The 22,324-nt window shown below is 26.4% G+C and overlaps 1 long non-coding RNA gene across 1 annotated transcript; it reads right to left on the bottom strand.

Annotated features, from left to right (window-relative positions):
* Positions 1–1,634: 1,634 nt before the first annotated feature.
* LOC126292171 (uncharacterized) lies at positions 1,635–17,468 on the bottom strand. The gene is made up of 2 exons (XR_007552025.1): positions 17,237–17,468; positions 1,635–1,987 (listed from the first exon to the last, which is right to left on the bottom strand). It is a non-coding gene; the product is annotated as an uncharacterized LOC126292171 (long non-coding RNA).
* Between the last annotated feature and the right edge of the window lie 4,856 nt (positions 17,469–22,324).

Raw genomic sequence — 22,324 nt, 5'->3', positions numbered from 1 at the left:
GTGGTTTTTTTCTTTTTTTTCTTTAAATATTTGAATCTTTTATTTTTTCCTGATTTAATAAATTTAAAAATTTCTTATTTTTTATTTTTAAAAGTTTTATTCTTGCTTGTTTATTCACTTTTTCTTTGTATTATATGTAAGTTTTGTTAGACTAAATGTTCTTTTTGCAGTAATTTGATTTAATTATCAAGTGATTTTGGATTTAGCAATTGATTTAGTATCGGCATAATTCGTGCCAGCAGCCGCGGTTATACGATTGATACAAGTGAATATTATTGGTTAAAACAGTTGTTTATACTATTAGGGTTGAAATATAAATTTGTAAGGTGAAATGTTAAAATTTATTTGTGGCCCTTTTTATGAATCTGTGAAATTTAAATAATAAACTATTATTAGATACCCTATTATTTTAAATGTTAATTATTTTTACCAGGGTACTATTAGTTAAGGTCTTTAAACCCAAAGAATTTGGCGGTATCTCATTCCATTCAGAGGAACCTACCCCATGATTGATAATACTCGATTTACTCTACTTAATTTATTTGTTTGTATATCTCCGTTATCAGAGAATCTTTTTAGAGTTATAATTCTCAAGATTTATAATTATAAAATATTTCAGGTCAAGGTGCAGCTTATAGTTAAGAGGAGGTGGGTTACAATAGATTTTTGATTATAACGGATTTGATAGTGAAATACTGATAATGAAGGTGGATTTGATAGTAATTTAATTTATTTAATTTAACTGATATTGGCTCTGAGATGTGTACACATCGCTCGTCGCTCTCATTATTGATTATTCTATTCTATTTTAAAGTAGCTTCAATTTAGATGAGATAAGTCGTAACATAGTAGATGTGTATCTAGGAAGAGTTTCAAGATATAACTTATTAGTAAAGTGTTTCATTTACACTGAAAATTTTTCTGTGCAAATCAGGATATCTTGATTATTTATTTTATTATATTTATTTTTTGTTTATTTAATTATGTAATATAAATAATTTTATTGTATTTTTGTCTTAGTATATTTTATAGAATTGATTTTTTAAATTATAGTGTATTGGTAATGTAAGTGTTTTATGAAATATTATTTTAAATTTTTTTAAGTAGATTTTATTTATTGTACCTTTTGTATCAGGGTTTATCAAAATGTTAGTATTTATTTTACTTGTCTCGATTTGGGTTGATTTATAAATAATTTATAGTTAATGTATCATAATTATTAGTAATTATTTATAGAAATGAAATGTTAATCGTTTCCCAAGATATCTAGTTTCTTAAGAAAAAATTTAATTATTTAATTTTTTAAGTAAAAATATTAACTTATTTATTCTTTAAGGGATAAGCTTTGAGTTAATAACCTATAATTTATTTTATAGAAATATAATAGTAAGCTTCAAACCAGCTATCTTTAAGATTACGTTTAAGTTCATTATTTTTTATTTTGATTTTATAAATATTTTAGGTTTTTTATTAAGATTATTAATTTAATTTTAAAATTTTTGTAATAATGATAGAATTAGTACATTTATTTGTATGCAATTTTTACCTTGTGAACTTATTATAAGGAACTAGGCAAAATTGATTTCCGCCTGTTTATCAAAAACATGTCCTCTTGTTTATACTTTGAGGTCTGGCCTGCTCACTGAGCGTATTTTTAAAGAGCCGCGGTATTTTGACCGTGCAAAGGTAGCATAATCATTAGTCTCTTAATTAGTGGCTGGAATGAATGGCTTGACGAGAAATCAACTGTCTCTTAATAAATTTTTGAATTTAACTTTTGAGTCAAAAGGCTTAAATTCTTCTTTAGGACGAGAAGACCCTATAGAGCTTGACATTTTACTTTTATATAGTTTTTTGTTTGTCTTTCTATATTTAATGATGATGTTTTGTTGGGGTGACATGAAGAATAGATAAACTCTTCATTATTATATCAATTACTTATGTTTGTTATTTTGAACCATAATTTATGATCATAAGATTAAGTTACCTTAGGGATAACACCGTAATTGTTTTTGAGAGCTCATATCGACAAAGCAGATTGCGACCTCGATGTTGGATTAAGAAAAATTTAGGGTGCAGGAGCCCAATGATTAGGTCTGTTCGACCTTAAAATTCTTACATGATCTGAGTTCAGACCGGCGTGAGCCAGGTCGGTTTCTATCCTAAGATTATTAATCCATATTAGTACGAAAGGACCATATGGTTAAAATATTTTTTGTTATATTGATTAATATTAAGTTATTTACTACTTTGACAGATTAATGTGTTGAATTTAGAATTCATTTATGTAGATTTTTTTCTACAAATAGTATTGATACTTTATGATTTATTTATACTTATTTTGAATTTTCTTTTATTGGTTATTTGTGTTTTAATTAGTGTTGCCTTTTTAAGGTTTTAGGTTATATTCAGATTCGAAAGGGTCCAAATAAAGTAGGTTTTGTTGGAATTCCTCAGCCATTTAGAGATGCTATTAAGTTAATTTGTAAGGAGCAGCCAATTCCTATTATATGTAATTACCTACTTTATTATTTTTCCCCTGTTTTTAATTTAATGATTTCTTTAGCCGTTTGAGTAATTTTTCCTTATTTAACTTATATGTGTTCTTTTTCTTATGGATTTTTATTTTTTTTATGTTGTACTACATTAGGTGTTTATACTGTTATAATTGCTGGTTGATCTTCTAATTCAAATTATTCATTATTAGGTTCTCTTCGTTCTGTTGCTCAAACAATTTCTTATGAAGTTAGTTTAGCTTTAATTTTATTGTCTTTAATTATTTTAATTGGTAGTTTTAATATGTTTGATTTTATAAACTATCAGCTTTATTGTTGATTTATTATTATTTCTTTTCCTTTAGTTTAGCTTGTTTTGCTTCTTGTTTAGCTGAAACTAATCGTACTCCTTTTGATTTTGCTGAAGGGGAATCTGAGTTAGTTTCAGGATTTAATATTGAGTATGGTGCGGGTGGTTTTACTTTAATTTTTTTAGCTGAATATACTAGAATTGTCTTCATAAGAATATTATTGGCTTTAATTTTTTTAGGTGGTGATTTTTATTCTTTTATATTTTTTATTAAGCTTGCTATTATATCTTTTGGTTTTATTTGGGTTCGTGGAACATTACCACGGTTTCGTTATGATAAATTAATGTACTTAGCTTGAAAAAGTTTTTTACCTTTATCTTTGACTTTTTTTATTTTCTTTGTTGGTTTAAAGATTTTATTTATCTCATTTGTTTAGTGAAATTTTTTGAGAAAAGTTAATAGAAGAGTTAAACTTCTAATTTTATGTTTTCAAAACATATGCATTTCCTAAGCTGATTAACTTTATTCCTTAATTAATTTATCTCATGCGTTTGCGACATGGACATTAATTAAGAAATATGTAAAGTAGATAATTGTTAAGATTTGACCTGTTATAATATAAGGTTCTTCAACAGGTCGTTTACCAATTCACGTTAGTAAGCGTACAACAACTACAATAATTCAGAATAAAATTTGATTAATAGGGTAAAATTGAATGCCTCGGAATGGTGTTTTATTATAAAATGGTAAAATTATTAAGATTCTAATTGATAAAAATAATGCAATAACACCTCCTAATTTATTAGGGATAGATCGTAGAATTGCATATGCAAATAGGAAATATCACTCTGGTTGAATGTGAACTGGTGTTACTAATGGGTTGGCAGGTACAAAGTTATCTCGATCTCCTAATAGGTAAGGATTGATTAAACATAGTATAATTAATAATGATGTTATTATTACAAATGTAATAGAATCCTTAAAGGTAAAGTATGGATGGAATGGAATTTTTTCAATATCTCCATTTAGTCCAAGAGGATTATTAGATCCTGTTAGGTGAAGAAAAAATAAATGAATTGCTGCTATAGCAGCAATAATAAATGGTAATACAAAATGGAATGTGAAGAATCGATTTAATGTTGCATTATCAACAGCAAATCCTCCTCATACTCATTGGACTAAATCTGTTCCTAAGTATGGGATTGCTGATAATAAATTAGTAATTACTGTTGCACCTCAAAAAGATATTTGGCCTCAGGGTAAGACATATCCTATAAATGCAGTTGCTATAACTAAAAATAAAATCACTGTACCAATTATTCAGGTATGTATATATATATAAGATCCGTAGTAAATTCCCCGTCCTACATGTAAGTAAATACAAATAAAAAATATAGATGCTCCATTTGCATGTAAGGTTCGGATAATTCAACCATTATTTACGTCTCGGCAGATGTGTACTACACTACTGAATGCTATTTCAATATTTGATGTATAATGTATAGCTAAAAATAGTCCAGTTACGATTTGAATTACCAAACATAACCCTAATAGGGATCCAAAATTTAATCAAAATGAAATATTTGTTGGGGCAGGTAAGTCAATTAAAGAGTTATTAATAATTTTAATTAAAGGATGTCTTAATCGTAAGGGTTTATTCATTAGTAATTATCTTATTATACGAATAGGTCCCTGATAAATATTAGTGATTTTAACAACTGCTAGTAGTGCTAAAAATAAATAAATTATTATTATTATTGTAATAATGAATGTTGGTCTGTTATATAATTTTTCTAAAGATATTGTTATTTCTTGATAATTGATTGAATTATCAATATTTATAGTGTCGGTGTTTTTGAAAAAGTCTATAAATATAGATATATCTAGAATAATTAATATTGATATGATAAATACTCACATTATTAATGTAATAATTATAGTAATTGATTTAGGCTGAAATATTTCGTTTGATGCAATTCTTGTAATGTAAATAAATAATACTAGTATACCACCAAGAAATGTTAAAAATAAAATATATGATAATCAATATCTTTCTATTATTGTTCCTGTTATTAATCCAACTAGGAAGGTTTGAAGGATAATAAAAAGCATTATTGATATTGGGTGTCTTAATTTAATAAAATTAATATTTATTACATTTGATAATGATATAATTATTATTTTGATCATTTCAGGGGATAGTTTATTTAAAATATCGGTTTTGGGGACCGATGATGGAAGCTTTTCCACCTCTGAAGTTTTAAAAGTGGGGGCTGGACTTATTTCCGGTTTACAAGACCGGCGTTTTTTTTAAACTATTAAAACTAATGTTTATATTCTCTATTTTTACTTCTTTATTGATTTATTTTGCTGGTGTTTATGTTTTTTCATCTAAACGTAAACATTTATTAATGGTTCTTTTGAGATTAGAATATATTGTTCTTTCTTTATTTATATTAGTTATTGTTTTTCTTATTGAGTTTGATTATGATAATTTTTTTCCTGTTATTTTTTTAGTTTTTTCTGTTTGTAAGGGTGCTTTAGGTCTTTCTGTTTTAGTTTCAATAATTCGTTCTCATGGTAATGATTTTTTTAATTCTTTTGGTTTATCTTTATGTTAAAGTATTTATTTATAACTATTTTTTGATCCCTCTTTGTTTATTAAAATAATTGTTGATGGTTGGTTCATTCTTTAATGTTTCTGTCGAGTTTTGTGTTTATAATTTGTGTTTATTCATATGCTGATTTGAATATAATTAGATATTATTTTGGTATTGATTATTTTTCTTTTAGTTTCATTTTGCTTAGTTTTTGGATTTGTTCTTTAATAATCACTGCTAGAGGTTCAGTTTATTTAAGTTCATATCATTCTAATTTTTTTGATTTTAATAATTATGCTTTACTGTTCATTTGCTAGATTATGTCTTCTTTCTTTTTATATTTTTTTTGAGGCTAGATTAGTTCCTACTTTACTTTTAATTTTGGTTGGGGTTATCAACCTGAGCGTTTGCAGGCTGGCGTTTATTTAATTTTTTATACTTTGGTTGCTAGATTACCGTTATTATTAGTTTTATTTAAGGTTTATGATTTTTCTAATACTTTATATTTTCCTTTATTAGTTGATTTTGGTTCTTATTATTTTATATTTTATGTATTTATAATTTTGGCTTTTTTAGTTAAGATACCTATGTTTTTGGTTCATTTCTGACTTCCTAAGGCTCATGTAGAGGCCCCTATTTCAGGTAGAATGATTCTTGCTGGTGTTTTATTAAAGTTAGGTGGTTATGGTATTTTTCGTGTTATAAAGGTTATTTCTAATTTGGGTTTAAAGTTTAATTATTTTTGATTATCTTTGGGTTTATCTGGGGGTGTTATTGTAAGATTTATTTGTTTTCGTCAGGTTGATTTAAAGTCTTTAATTGCATATTCTTCTGTTGCTCATATAAGAATGGTTATTGGTGGATTGATGACTAGGAATTGATGAGGTTGTGTAGGTTCTCTTTCTCTAATGGTTGGTCATGGTTTATGTTCTTCTGGTTTATTTTGTTTATCTAATATTATTTATGAACGTTTAGGTAGACGAAGATTATTAATTAACAAGGGTCTAATTAATTTGATGCCAAGAATGGCTTTATGATGATTTCTTTTAAGATCATCAAATATGGCTGCTCCTTCTTCTTTAAATTTGGTAGGTGAAATTAGATTATTAAATAGAATAATATCTTGATCTTCTTTTAGATTCTTTGCTTTGATTTTTTTATCTTTTTTTAGAGCTGTTTATAATTTGTATATATATTCTTATTCTCAGCATGGAAATTATTATTCTGGTGTTTATACTTGTTCTCTTGGTTATTTTCGTGAATATCATCTTTTACTTTTACATTGATTGCCTTTAAATATTCTCTGTTTAAAGGGTGAATATTTCTTTGTTTAGTTTGCTTAAGTATTTTAATTAAAAATATTGTTTTGTGGAATCAATGATATGAAGTCTTTCATCTTAGGCCGTGAATTTATTTTCTATTTGTTCTTTGAGTTTTTTTCTCTGTTTTTTTCGAGAACTATAATTTTTATTTTAGGTATTTATTATTTAATAATTGATTATAGAGTTTTTGTTGAGTGAGAGCTTTTCAATTTAAATGGGTCTATAGTTGTTATAACTTTAATTTTGGATTGAATATCTCTTATTTTTATCTCTTTTGTTATATATATTTCTTCTTTGGTTATTTATTAAAGAGAGGATTATATATCTGGTGAAAAGAATATAAATCGTTTTATTATTATTGTTTTAATATTTATTCTTTCTATAGGTGTTTTAATTATTAGTCCTAATTTAATTAGAATTTTATTAGGTTGAGATGGTTTAGGTTTAGTTTCTTATAGTTTAGTTATTTATTATCAAAATGTAAAATCTTATAGTGCTGGTATATTAACTGCACTTTATAATCGTATTGGTGATGTTGCTATTTTAATTTCTATTGCATGAATGTTATATTTTGGTGGTTGAAATTATATTTATTATTATGATTTTATTTCTAATTCTTTTGAAATAAAGCTCATTACTATATTAATTGTTTTAGCAGCTATAACTAAGAGAGCTCAGATTCCTTTCTCTTCATGACTTCCTGCTGCTATAGCAGCTCCTACTCCTGTTTCTGCTTTAGTTCATTCTTCTACTCTTGTTACTGCTGGTGTTTATTTATTAATTCGTTTTAGACCAATATTAGATACTTATAATTGTGGTTGATTTTTACTTTTAATTGGTTGTATAACTATATTTATGGCTGGATTGGGCGCTAATTTTGAATTTGATTTGAAGAAGATTATTGCTCTTTCTACTTTAAGACAACTTGGTTTAATAATAAGAATTTTGGCTATGGGTTATCCAAAGCTTGTATTTTTTCATTTATTGGCTCATGCTTTATTTAAGGCATTATTATTTATATGTGCAGGTTCAATAATTCATAATTTGAAGGATTCTCAGGATATTCGTTTTATAGGATCAATTGTTAATTTCATACCTTTAACTTCAGTTTGTTTTAATGTTTCTAGTTTATCTTTGTGTGGAATACCTTTTTTAGCGGGATTTTATTCAAAGGATTTAATTCTTGAGATGGTTTGTTTAAGATGAATTAATTGTTTAATTTTTTTCTTTATTTTTTTTCTACTGGTTTAACTGCTTCTAATTCTTTTCGTTTCTTATATTATTCAATATCTGGTGATAATAATTTTTATTCTAGATTTTCTTTTGATGATAAGGGTTATTATATTTCATTTGGAATAATTGGTCTATTGTTTGTTGCTGTTTTTGGTGGTAGTCTTTTATCTTGATTAATTTTTCCTATTCCTCATGTGATTGCTTTACCTTATTATTTAAAGTTTTTAACTATTACAGTTGTTATTTTAGGTGCTTATTTATGTTATCTTATTTCTAATTTTGATTTTTCTCATAATTTATTTTCTTTAAGTATACTTTCTTTTGTCAGATTTGCTGGTTCTATATGATTTATACCTTTTCTTTCAACTAAGTTTATTAGATATATTCCTTAAAAATAGGTTATTATTCATCTAAGTCATTTGATTATGGTTGGGGTGAATTACTTGGTGGTCAAGGTTTATATTCATTATTTATTTATTTAATTGGTTATATTCAAGGTTGATATGATTCTAATTTCAAGATTTATCTTTTAACTTTTATTTTTTGAATATTTATTTTGGTAATATTATTTTTCGTTTACTTAAATAGCTTATAATTAGAGCGTGACACTGAAGATGTTAAGGAAGTATTTTTACTTTTAGGTATTTTTACAGTGAAAATGTAATGTTTTATTTAAACTATATAAATTTTAGAAATGTTAACAGAGTTTAACCGCTAATATAAAAAGTTAGCAGCTTTCATATTGGCTGTACATTTCCTTAATTGGAACTATTATAGTTCAATTATATTATTAACAGTAATATGCCTCTTTTTGGCTTCAATTAATAAGAATAAGGGTAGTATATACCAATCTTCCAGGTCGAAACTGACTGCAATATTTCGCTTCTTATTCTATTTAAGGTTGATTGATATTATCAATACTTTTTGAATGCAACCCAAATGTTATGTTTAACTACAACCCTTTATTCTGCTCATTGTAATGCTCCTTGATTTCATTCATGGTATAGTCCACCTAGTAGAACTAGAATAAAAAATATTGTTGATACTGTTCAGATTATAATGTCTGATGTTTTAAAAATAATTACAATTGGTAGAATTAGTGCAATTTCTACATCAAAAATTAAAAAGATAACTGCGATTAGGAAGAATCGTAGTGAGAATGGTATTGGTGCTGATCTTTTTGGATCAAACCCACATTCAAATGGTGATCTTTTTTCTCGATCATTAATTAATTTTTTTGATAGTGTTGTTGCCAGGATTATAACAATTATTGGAATAATAAATCTAATGAAAACTCTTGTGGATAGAATTAGAATTGTTTTTCTTGATTTATATCAAGCTTTCTGATTGGAAGTCAAATGTACTATTTATACTAGAAAAACAATTATCTACCTCATCAATAAATAGAGATATATAAGAATAATCATACTACGTCTACGAAGTGTCAGTATCATGCTGCTGCTTCAAATCCAAAGTGGTATCTTGGTGAGAATTGATTTATTGAGTGTCGAAGTAGACATGTTGATAAAAAGATTGTTCCAATAATTACGTGTAAACCATGGAATCCTGTTGCAACAAAGAATGTTGACCCATAAACTGCATCTGCAATGGTAAAAGGTGCTTCTCAATATTCATATGCTTGGAGTATTGTAAAGTATAGTCCTAATAACACTGTGAAGAATAATCCTTGTAGTGCTTGAGTATGATTAGATTCCATTAAACTATGATGTGCTCATGTTACTGTTACTCCTGATGCTAAAAGAATAGCTGTATTAAGTAATGGAATTTGTATAGGGTTAAAGGGTTGAATTCCTATTGGAGGTCATAGTATTCCTAGTTCAATTGTTGGTGCTAATCTTCTTCTAAAGAATGCTCAAAAAAAAAGAAACGAAAAATAATACCTCTGATGCAATAAATAAAATTATTCCTCATCGTAATCCAATTGATACAAATCCTGTATGTAATCCTTGATATGTTCCTTCTCGTACTACATCTCGTCATCATTGAATTATGGTTAGTAGGGTAATTCCAAATCCAATTATAAATAAGTTAATATTAAATAGGTGGAATCATTTTGCTAGTCCTGATACTAGGACTATTGCTCCAATTGCTCCTGTTAATGGTCAAGGTCTATAGTCTACTAAGTGGAATGGGTGGTTTGAGTGAGTTGTTAACATAGGTTTAATATACTTCTCTAGAATATAGAGTTCTTAGAATTGAGAAAACATAGGCTTGAATTATTGCTACTGCTGATTCTAGAATTAATAGTAGTATTTGTCCAATAATTAGTAATGAGATTAAGTTTATTGCTATAGATGGTCCTGTGTTTCCTAATAAGGTTAATAATAAGTGTCCTGCAATTATATTTGCTGCTAACCGTACTGCTAATGTACCTGGTCGAATAACATTACTAATTGTTGCAATTAGTACTATAAATGATATTAATGCTGGCGGTGTACCTTGTGGTACAAGGTGTGTAAATATATGATTAGTATGGTTAATTCATCCAAATAATATAAATCTTAGTCATATAGGTAGGGCAATTGCAAATGTTAATGCTAAATGTCTTGTTCTAGTAAAAATATAAGGGAATAATCCTATGAAATTGTTAAATAATATTATAATAAGAATTGAGATGAAAATGAATGTTGTTCCATTAAATGATTTTGGTCCAAGTAGTGTTTTAAATTCATTATGTAAGGTTAAATTTAGTTTATTTCAGATAATGTTAATTCGTGATGGTGTAAGTCAAAATAGTGATGGGATTAATAATAGTCCTAGAAATGTTCTAGTTCAATTTAATGATAAATTAAAGATGTTAGTTGATGGGTCAAATGTTGAGAATAGATTTGTTATCATTTTCAATTTAAGTTTTTTATTTCAATTGTTCCTTTTTCTGCTCTTTTAATAAGGTTAGGTTAAAATGAGAAGAAGTTTATTTGATTAAACAAGATTTATGTAGCTGAAAATATAATGAATAGTGAGAATCATATAAGAGGGGATATTTGAGGGATTTGGATATAATTTCCCCATCAGAAGTAGTCGTTAATTTCTATTATGTGGTTTAAGAGACCATTACTTACTTTCAGTCATCTGATGAATTTCAAGGTGTACTAATTTTTTTAGTTACTTTAGATTGACACTCTAATGTTATTTATTTTAACTAACTCCTTAAATTATCTTAGATAATCACTTAATAAATAAATTTACTGAAGTTCTTTCAATTAAAATTGGTATAAATCTGTGGTTTGCTCCACAGATTTCTGAGCATTGTCCAAAGAATAATCCAGGTCGATTTATTGTGAATGTTCCTTGATTTAACCGACCTGGCGTTGCATCAATTTTAACCCCTAATGCAGGAACTGCTCATGAGTGTAGAACATCTGATGCTCTTGTTAATACTCGTACTTCTGTATTTATTGGTAGGATTGTTCGGTTATCTACATCTAGCAGTCGAAATCCATCATTTTCTAGGTCTTGTTCTGGTGTTATATAAGTGTCAAATTCCACGTCTATGAAGTCTGAATATTCATATCTTCAATATCATTGTCGTCCAATGGTTTTAATTGTGATTATTGCATCTACTGAATCATCAAGTAAATATAATAGTCGTAATGATGGAAGGGCAATAAAAATTAATGTAATTGCTGGTAAAGCTGTTCAGATTGTTTCAATTAAATGTCCATGACGTATATTACGGTTAGTATAGGCAATAAATAATATATAACTTAAGGCATAACCTACAATTACTGTAATTAATAATAATACGACCATAGTATGATCATGAAAGAATGATAATTGTTCCATTAATGGTGAAGCTCCATCTTGAAGAGATAAATTTGATCATGTTGCCATTAATAAATATTTTCTAATAAAAGGTCAAACCTTTATTTGTAGAGCTTAAATCTACTGCACTAATCTGCCATATTAGAATCTAGAGATTAATGGTAATTCTGAGTAACTATGTTCTGCAGGAGGGTTATTTTGTAGTCATTCTGTTGATCTTCTTATGTTAGCTCTAAATATAATTGCTCGGTTTGTAACCATTCTTTCTCATATAATTACAATGAATATAATGATTCCTACAATAGAAATTGTAGACCCAATTCTTGATACTACGTTTCATGATGTATATGCGTCTGGGTAGTCTGAGTATCGTCGAGGTATTCCTGCTAATCCTAGGAAGTGTTGAGGAAAGAATGTTAAGTTTACTCCAATGAATATAATTGTTAATTGGATTTTTAATCATGTATTATTTATAGTTAATCCTGTAAATAGTGGATATCATTGAATGACACCTCCTATAATTGCAAATACTGCTCCTATAGATAATACATAATGAAAGTGGGCTACTACATAATATGTATCATGTAATACAATATCAAGTGATGAATTTGCTAATACTAATCCTGTTAATCCACCAATTGTAAATAGGAAAATAAATCCTAGAGCTCATAATAATGGTGGATTGAACTTGAATTTAGTTCCATATAATGTAGCTAATCCTGCTAAAACTGGAAGTGAAAGAAGGAGAAGTAATGCTGTAATAGCTACTGATCATACAAATAAAGGTGTTTGATCTAAAGTTATACTTTCTGATCGTATATTAATTGCTGTTGTAATGAAATTTACTGCACCAAGAATAGATGATACACCTGCTAAGTGTAGTGAAAAAATAGCTAGATCTACAGATGCACCCCCGTGTGCAATAGCTCCCGCTAGAGGAGGGTAAACTGTTCATCCTGTACCAGCACCATTATCTACTATAGAAGATGTAAGAAGAAGGGTTAGTGAAGGTGGTAGTAATCAAAAACTTATATTATTTATTCGTGGAAATGCTATATCTGGTGCACCAATTATTAGTGGAACAAGTCAATTACCATATCCACCTATTATAATAGGTATTACAATAAAGAAAATTATTACGAATGCGTGAGCTGTAATAATAACATTATAAATCTGGTCTTCCCCAATTAGAGATCCTGGTTGACCAAGTTCAGCACGAATAAGTATTCTTATTGATGTTCCTACTATTCCTGCCCATGCTCCAAATAGAAAATATAAAGTGCCAATGTCCTTATGGTTTGTTGAGAATAATCATTTTTGCGGTAAGATGGCTGAATTTTAGGTGGTAGACTGTAAATCTACTTATGAGATGTTTTCTCTCTTATCATATTTAGGTCTTATATTCAATTATGATTCTAGACTGCAATTCTAGAGGTGTAAAATTTTACTAAGGCCTAAAAGATTATTCTTTTAATTAGAACTTTGAAGGTTATTAGTTTGATTAACTTAAGTCCTTAGTATAATGAAATTAAGGTTGATGTTGAAATCAATCCTATTGTTGAAATTATTACTGTTATAGGAAGAATGATTCTTGATTTTTGGGACTTTATCTTTATAGATCACGAATTTTCTGTGTATGATATAATTAGAGCTGAGAATCTAATACGTATATAGTAGTAGAGTGTAATTGTAGTTAATACAACTATAATAGTTATAATAGTTGTTATATTGTTTTCTATTAACGATTGTATTACAATTCATTTTGGTAAGAATCCAAGGAATGGTGGTAGTCCACCTAAAGATAATAAAGATAAGAATATTATGAATTTAATTTCGGTTTTTATATTTCTGGCTGAATAAATTTGATTTATGAAAAATAAATTTATTTGCTTAAATAATAAAATTATAATTAATCTTAATAGTGAGTAAATAATGAAGTATAGTTCTCAGATGTTTTCTCTGACTGTTAATGATCTTATTATTCAACGTAGATGTTTGATTGATGAATATGCTAAAAGTTGTCGTAAGGATGTTTGATTTAAACCTCCTATTGCCCCAATAATAATTCTTAAGATAATAATTGTTCAAATAAAAGTTCTTAATTGAATACAATAGGATAAGACCATTATTGGGGCGATTTTTTGTCATGTTATTAATGTTAAACAATTATTTCATCTTGATACTCCTATAACTTCTGGAAACCAGAAATGGAAAGGTGCAGCTCCAATCTTTAATAATAGTCTAGATCTAATTATTATTGATGGGATAAATTCTGTTTCCCATCCCATGGGATATTTTATTTGAATCATTAAAATTGAAAATAATAATATTGTCGATGCTATTGCTTGGACAAAAAAATATTTAATTGATGATTCGTTTATTATGATATTTTTATTTCTTGTTAGGAGCGGAATAAATGAAAGTAAGTTGATCTCAAGTCCTATTCAAACCCCAAATCAGGAATTTGATGAAATGGACAGGAACATTCCTATCATTAATGTTGATAGGAAGAAAAGTTTTGTAGAGTTGTTGGTCATTAAAAAGGAGAGGATTGATACCTCTATAAATGGGGTATGAACCCATTAGCTTGTATAGCTTACCTTTTTACATTAAGGTGTATGATGCATGTTAGTTTTTGATACTAAAGGAGGTAGTTTAATTCTATCTTATGTAATTTTAATGAAGGTAATATTATTTACTTTATTTACCCTATCAAGGTAACCCTTTAATCAGGCACTTCATTTATTTAATATATAAATCGTAAGTTTTTTTTTGAAATTCTTTTATGTATTATTTTGTTTAATTAGAATTAATTTATCCTGCTCCTTTTATTTTATATATATATATATATATATATATATATATATATATATATATATATATATATATATATATATATATATATATATATATATATATATATATATATAATAAATAAATTATATTAATATATTACATTTAATTAAAATTAAAAGATTATATGTTCATCTTATTATTATTAATTGATTATTATAATACATTCATTTACCTAGGATAATAGCTACTTATGTTTTTAGCTTAAAATAGGTTATTATAGTATAATATATATAATAATATGTAATTTAATATTTAATATTATTATAATTGGATATAAAAATAAAATTATTAATTTTAAATATATAATATTATAATAATATAAATATTTATATTAATTATAATAATATAATTAACATAAATTATCTATAATTAGATTATTTAACAAATATATATAAAAGTTAACTTAATATAAAAAAAAGAATTCATATTAATAACATATTATATTAAATTACATAATTGTATAAAATATATTTATTATATTATTTAATCTTTCTTTATTTATTAGTGAAAAGAAAGATTAAATAAGAAAGAATATAATACATTTATTGCTATACATGTTCCATATTAATCTTTAATTATATATAATAGAGAAGTTGTTGTGGTCATACAGGAGAGCGTTTCTTTTTTTTTTGTTAATGTTTGTGGTTTTTTTCTTTTTTTCTTTAAATATTTGAATCTTTTATTTTTTCCTGATTTAATAAATTTAAAAATTTCTTATTTTTTATTTTTAAAAGTTTTATTCTTGCTTGTTTATTCACTTTTTCTTTGTATTATATGTAAGTTTTGTTAGACTAAATGTTCTTTTTGCAGTAATTTGATTTAATTATCAAGTGATTTTGGATTTAGCAATTGATTTAGTATCGGCATAATTCGTGCCAGCAGCCGCGGTTATACGATTGATACAAGTGAATATTATTGGTTAAAACAGTTGTTTATACTATTAGGGTTGAAATATAAATTTGTAAGGTGAAATGTTAAAATTTATTTGTGGCCCTTTTTATGAATCTGTGAAATTTAAATAATAAACTATTATTAGATACCCTATTATTTTAAATGTTAATTATATTTACCAGGGTACTATTAGTTAAGGTCTTTAAACCCAAAGAATTTGGCGGTATCTCATTCCATTCAGAGAAACCTACCCCATGATTGATAATACACGATTTACTCTACTTAATTTATTTGTTTGTATATCTCCGTTATCAGAGAATCTTTTTAGAGTTATAATTCTCAAGATTTATAATTATAAAATATTTCAGGTCAAGGTGCATGTATAGTTAAGAGGAGGTGGGTTACAATAGATTTTTGTTTATAACGGATTTGATAGTGAAATACTGATAATGAAGGTGGATTTGATAGTAATTTAATTTATTTAATTTAACTGATATTGGCTCTGAGATGTGTACACATCGCCCGTCGCTCTCATTATTGATTATTCTATTCTATTTTAAAGTAGCTTCAATTTAGATGAGATAAGTCGTAACATAGTACATATATTGGAAAGTGTATCTAGGAAGAGTTTCAAGATATAACTTATTAGTAAAGTGTTTCATTTACACTGAAAATTTTTCTGTGCAAATCAGGATATCTTGATTATCTATTTTATTATATTTATTTTTTGTTTATTTAATTATTTAATATAAATAATTTTATTGTATTTTTGTCTTAGTATATTATATAGATTTGATTTTTTAAATTATAGTGTATTGGTAATGTAAGTGTTTTATGAAATATTATTTTAAATTTTTTTAAGTAGATTTTATTTATTGTACCTTTTGTATCAGGGGTTATCAAAATTTTGGTATGTATTTTACTTGTCTCGATTTGGGTTGATTTATAAATAATTTATAGTTAATGTATCATAATTATTAGTAATTATTTATAGAAATGAGATGTTAATCGTTTCCCAAGATATCTAGTTTCTTAAGAAAAAATTTAATTATTTAATTTTTAAGTAAAAATATTAACTTATTTATTCTTTAAGGGATAAGCTTTGAAGTTAATAACCTATAATTTATTTTATAGAAATAATAGTAAGCTTCAAACCAGCTATCTTTAAGATTACGTTTTAGTTCATTATTTTTTATTTTGATTTAAAAATATTTTAGGTTTTTTATTAAGATTATTAATTTAATTTTAAAATTTTTGTAATAATGATAGAATTTGTATATTTATTTGTATGAAATTTTTACCTTGTGAACTTATTATAAGGAACTAGGCAAAATTGATTTCCGCCTGTTTATCAAAAACATGTCCTCTTGTTTATACTTTGAGGTCTGGCCTGCTCACTGAGCGTATTTTTAAAGAGCCGCGGTATTTTGACCGTGCAAAGGTAGCATAATCATTAGTCTCTTAATTAGTGGTTGGAATGAATGGCTTGACGAGAAATCAACTGTCTCTTAATAAATTTTTGAATTTAACTTTTGAGTCAAAAGGCTTAAATTCTTCTTTAGGACGAGAAGACCCTATAGAGCTTGACATTTTACTTTTATATAGTTTTTTGTTTGTCTTTCTATATTTAATGATGATGTTTTGTTGGGGTGACATGAAGAATAGATAAACTCTTCATTATTATATCATTTACTTATGTTTGTTATTTTGATCCATAATTTATGATCATAAGATTAAGTTACCTTAGGGATAACAGCGTAATTGTTTTTGAGAGCTCATATCGACAAAGCAGATTGCGACCTCGATGTTGGATTAAGAAAAATTTTGGGTGCAGGAGCCCAATGATTAGGTCTGTTCGACCTTAAAATTCTTACATGATCTGAGTTCAGACCGGCGTGAGCCAGGTCGGTTTCTATCCTAAGATTATTAATCCATATTAGTACGAAAGGACCATATGGTTAAAATATTTTTTGTTATATAGTATTGATACTTTATGATTTATTAATATTTATTTTGAATTTTCTTTTATTGGTTATTTGTGTTTTAATTAGTGTTGCCTTTTTAAGGTTTTAGGTTATATTCAGATTCGAAAGGGTCCAAATAAGGTAGGTTTTGTTGGAATTCCTCAGCCATTTAGAGATGCTATTAAGTTAATTTGTAAGGAGCAGCCAATTCCTATTATATCTAATTACCTACTTTATTATTTTTCCCCTGTTTTTAATTTAATGATTTGTTTAGCCGTTTGAGTAATTTTTCCTTATTTAACTTATATATGTTCTTTTTCTTATGGATTTTTATTTTTTTTATGTTGTACTACATTAGGTGTTTATACTGTTATAATTGCTGGTTGATCTTCTAATTCAAATTATTCATTATTAGGTTCTCTTCGTTCTGTTGCTCAAACAATTTCTTATGAAGTTAGTTTAGCTTTAATTTTATTGTCTTTAATTATTTTAATTGGTAGTTTTAATATGTTTGATTTTATAAACTATCAGCTTTATTGTTGATTTATTATTATTTCTTTTCCTTTAGTTTAGCTTGTTTTGCTTCTTGTTTAGCTGAAACTAATCGTACTCCTTTTGATTTTGCTGTAGGGGAATCTGAGTTAGTTTCAGGATTTAATATTGAGTATGGTGCGGGTGGTTTTACTTTAATTTTTTTAGCTGAATATACTAGAATTGTCTTCATAAGAATATTATTGGCTTTAATTTTTTTAGGTGGTGATTTTTATTCTTTTATATTTTTTATTAAGCTTGCTATTATATCTTTTGGTTTTATTTGGGTTCGTGGAACATTACCACGGTTTCGTTATGATAAATTAATGTACTTTGCTTGAAAAAGTTTTTTACCTTTATCTTTCAATTTTTTTATTTTCTTCGTTGGTTTAAAGATTTTATTTATCTCATTTGTTTAGTGAAATTTTTTGAGAAAAGTTAATAGAAGAGTTAAACTTCTAATTTTATGTTTTCAAAACATATGCTTTTCCTAAGCTAATTAACTTTATTCCTTAATTAATTTATCTCATGCGTTTGCGACATGGACATTAATTAAGAAATATGTAAAGTAGATAATTGTTAAGATTTGACCTGTTATAATATAAGGTTCTTCAACAGGTCGTTTACCAATTCACGTTAGTAAGCGTGCAACAACTACTATAATTCAGAATAAAATTTGATTAATAGGGTAAAATTGAATGCCTCGGAATGGTGTTTTATTATAAAATGGTAAAATTATTAAGATTCTAATTGATAAAAATAATGCAATAACACCTCCTAATTTATTAGGGATAGATCGTAGAATTGCATATGCAAATAGGAAATATCACTCTGGTTGAATGTGAACTGGTGTTACTAATGGGTTGGCAGGTACAAAGTTATCTGGATCTCCTAATAGGTAAGGATTGATTAAACATAGTATAATTAATAATGATGTTATTATTACAAATGTAATAGAATCCTTAAAGGTAAAGTATGGATGGAATGGAATTTTTTCAATATCTCCATTTAGTCCAAGAGGATTATTAGATCCTGTTAGGTGAAGAAAAAATAAATGAATTGCTGCTATAGCAGCAATAATAAATGGTAATACAAAATGGAATGTGAAGAATCGATTTAATGTTGCATTATCAACAGCAAATCCTCCTCATACTCATTGGACTAAATCTGTTCCTAAGTATGGGATTGCTGATAATAAATTAGTAATTACTGTTGCACCTCAAAAAGATATTTGGCCTCAGGGTAAGACATATCCTATAAATGCAGTTGCTATAACTAAAAATAAAATCACTGTACCAATTATTCAGGTATGTATATATATATAAGATCCGTAGTAAATTCCCCGTCCTACATGTAAGTAAATACAAAGAAAAAATATAGATGCTCCATTTGCATGTAAGGTTCGGATAATTCAACCATTATTTACGTCTCGGCAGATGTGTACTACACTACTGAATGCTATTTCAATATTTGATGTATAATGTATAGCTAAAAATAGTCCAGTTACGATTTGAATTACCAAACATAACCCTAATAGGGATCCAAAATTTAATCAAAATGAAATATTTGTTGGGGCAGGTAAGTCAATTAAAGAGTTATTAATAATCTTAATTAAAGGATGTCTTAATCGTAAGGGTTTATTCATTAGTAATTATCTTATTTTACGAATAGGTCCCTGATTAATATTAGTGTTTTTAACAACTGCTAGTAGTGCTAAAAATAAATAAATTATTATTATTATTGTAATAATGAATGTTGGTCTGTTATATAATTTTTCTAAAGATATTGTTATATCTTGATAATTGATTGAGTTATCAATATTTATAGTTTCGGTGTTTTTGAAAAAGTCTATAAATATAGATATATCTAGAATAATTAATATTGATATGATAAATACTCACATTATTAATGTAATAATTATAGTAATTGATTTAAGCTGAAATATTTCGTTTGATGCAATTCTTGTAATGTAAATAAATAATACTAGTATACCACCAAGAAATGTTAAAAATAAAATATATGATAATCAATATCTTTCTATTATTGTTCCTGTTATTAATCCAACTAGGAAGGTTTGAAGGATAATAAAAAGCATTATTGATATTGGGTGTCTTAATTTAATAAAATTAATATTTATTACATTTGATAATGATATAATTATTATTTTGATCATTTCAGGGGTTAGTTTATTTAAAATATCGGTTTTGGGGACCGATGATGGAAGCTTTTCCACCTCTGAAGTTTTAAAAGTGGGGGCTGGACTTATTTCCGGTTTACAAGACCGGCGTTTTTTTTTAACTATTGAAACTAATGTTTATATTCTCTATTTTTACTTCTTTATTGATTTATTTTGCTGGTGTTTATGTTTTTTCATCTAAACGTAAACATTTATTAATGGTTCTTTTGAGATTAGAATATATTGTTCTTTCTTTATTTATATTAGTTATTGTTTTTCTTATTGAGTTTGATTATGATTATTTTTTTCCTGTTATTTTTTTAGTTTTTTCTGTTTGTGAGGGTGCTTTAGGTCTTTCTATTTTAGTTTCAATAATTCGTTCTCATGGTAATGATTTTTTTAATTCTTTTGGTTTATCTTTATGTTAAAGTATTTATTTATAACTATTTTTGATCCCTCTTTATTTATTATATAATTGTTGATGGTTGGTTCATTCTTTAATGTTTCTGTCGAGTTTTGTGTTTATAATTTGTGTTTATTCATATGCTGATTTGAATATAATTAGATATTATTTTGGTATTGATTATTTTTCTTTTAGTTTTATTTTGCTTAGTTTTTGGATTGGTTCTTTAATAATCACTGCTAGAGGTTCAGTTTATTTAAGTTCATATCATTCTAATTTTTTTGTTTTTATGGTTTTGATTTTAATAATTATGCTTTACTGTTCATTTGCTAGATTATGTCTTCTTTCTTTTTATATTTTTTTTGAGGCTAGATTAGTTCCTACTTTACTTTTAATTTTGGGTTGGGGTTATCAACCTGAGCGTTTGCAGGCTGGTGTTTATTTAATTTTTTATACTTTGGTTGCTAGATTACCTTTATTATTAGTTTTATTTAAGGTTTATGATTTTTCTAATACTTTATATTTTCCTTTATTAGTTGATTTTGGTTCTTATTCTTTTATGTTTTATGTATTTATAATTTTGGCTTTTTTAGTTAAGATACCTGTGTTTTTGGTTCATTTATGACTTCCTAAGGCTCATGTAGAGGCCCCTATTTCAGGTAGAATGATTCTTGCTGGTGTTTTATTAAAGTTAGGTGGTTATGGAATTTTTCGTGTTATAAAGGTTATTTCTTATTTGGGTTTAAAGTTTAATTATTTTTGATTATCTTTGGGTTTATCTGGGGGTGTTATTGTAAGATTTATTTGTTTTCGTCAGGTTGATTTAAAGTCTTTAATTGCATATTCTTCTGTTGCTCATATAAGAATGGTTATTGGTGGATTGATGACTATGAATTGATGAGGTTGTGTAGGTTCTCTTTCTCTAATGGTTGGTCATGGTTTATGTTCTTCTGGTTTATTTTGTTTATCTAATATTATTTATGAACGTTTAGGTAGACGAAGATTATTAATTAACAAGGGTATAATTAATTTGATGCCAAGAATGGCTTTATGATGATTTCTTTTAAGATCATCAAATATGGCTGCTCCTCCATCTTTAAATTTGGTAGGTGAAATTAGATTATTAAATAGAATTATAACTTGATCTTCTTTTAGATTCTTTGCTTTGATTTTTTTATCTTTTTTTAGAGCTGTTTATACTTTGTATATATATTCTTATTCTCAGCATGGAAATTATTATTCTGGTGTTTATACTTGTTCTCTTGGTTATTTTCGTGAATATCATCTTTTACTTTTACATTGATTGCCTTTAAATATTCTCTGTTAAAAGGGTGAATATTTCTTTGTTTAGTTTGCTTAAGTATTTTAATTAAAAATATTGTTTTGTGGAATCAATGATATGAAGTTTTTCATCTTAGGCCGTGAATTTATTTTCTATTTGTTCTTTGAGTTTTTTTCTTTGTTTTTTTCGAGAACTATAATTTTTATTTTAGGTATCTATTATTTAATAATTGATTATAGAGTTTTTGTTGAGTGAGAGCTTTTCAATTTCAATGGTTCTATAGTTGTTATAACTTTAATTTTGGATTGAATATCTCTTATTTTTATATCTTTTGTTATATATATTTCTTCTTTGGTTATTTATTATAGAGAGGATTATATATCTGGTGAAGAGAATATAAATCGTTTTATTATTATTGTTTTAATATTTATTGTTTCTATAGGTTTTTTATTTATTAGTCCTAATTTAATTAGA

This window comes from Schistocerca gregaria, chromosome 9 (assembly GCF_023897955.1).
Source record: "Schistocerca gregaria isolate iqSchGreg1 chromosome 9, iqSchGreg1.2, whole genome shotgun sequence".
Lineage (NCBI taxonomy): Eukaryota > Metazoa > Arthropoda > Insecta > Orthoptera > Acrididae > Schistocerca > Schistocerca gregaria.
Note: the sequence above shows the minus strand (reverse complement) of the source record. Positions and strands in the feature narration are given on the sequence as shown.